Consider the following 295-nt stretch of genomic DNA (forward strand, 5'->3'; position numbering starts at 1 on the left):
CAGAGACATGAAGAGAGTTTTCCGGCTCCTCCTCCTCGTCCTCCTCCTCTTCCTGTCAGGAGATTGTGACGACGTCAAGTACATCTCCAAGAGGAACTCCGGTAAGAACAGTCTTCGTCTTAGTACTGGTTCCTACAGAGAACTTCTGGAACGTTCTTCCACTGTCCACTGTTTTCTTCTTCTAGATCAGAAGTCGTTCCTTCGTTGGTGAACGTTCAGAACATTTATATTCTGAGACTGTTCTCTCAGTCATCGGTTCTTTCTGGTTAAAACTCTGCCCCCCCCCACTGCACCC

Source organism: Cynoglossus semilaevis, chromosome 15 (genome assembly GCF_000523025.1).
Source record: "Cynoglossus semilaevis isolate Cse_v1.0 chromosome 15, Cse_v1.0, whole genome shotgun sequence".
NCBI classification, from domain to species: Eukaryota; Metazoa; Chordata; class Actinopteri; order Pleuronectiformes; family Cynoglossidae; genus Cynoglossus; species Cynoglossus semilaevis.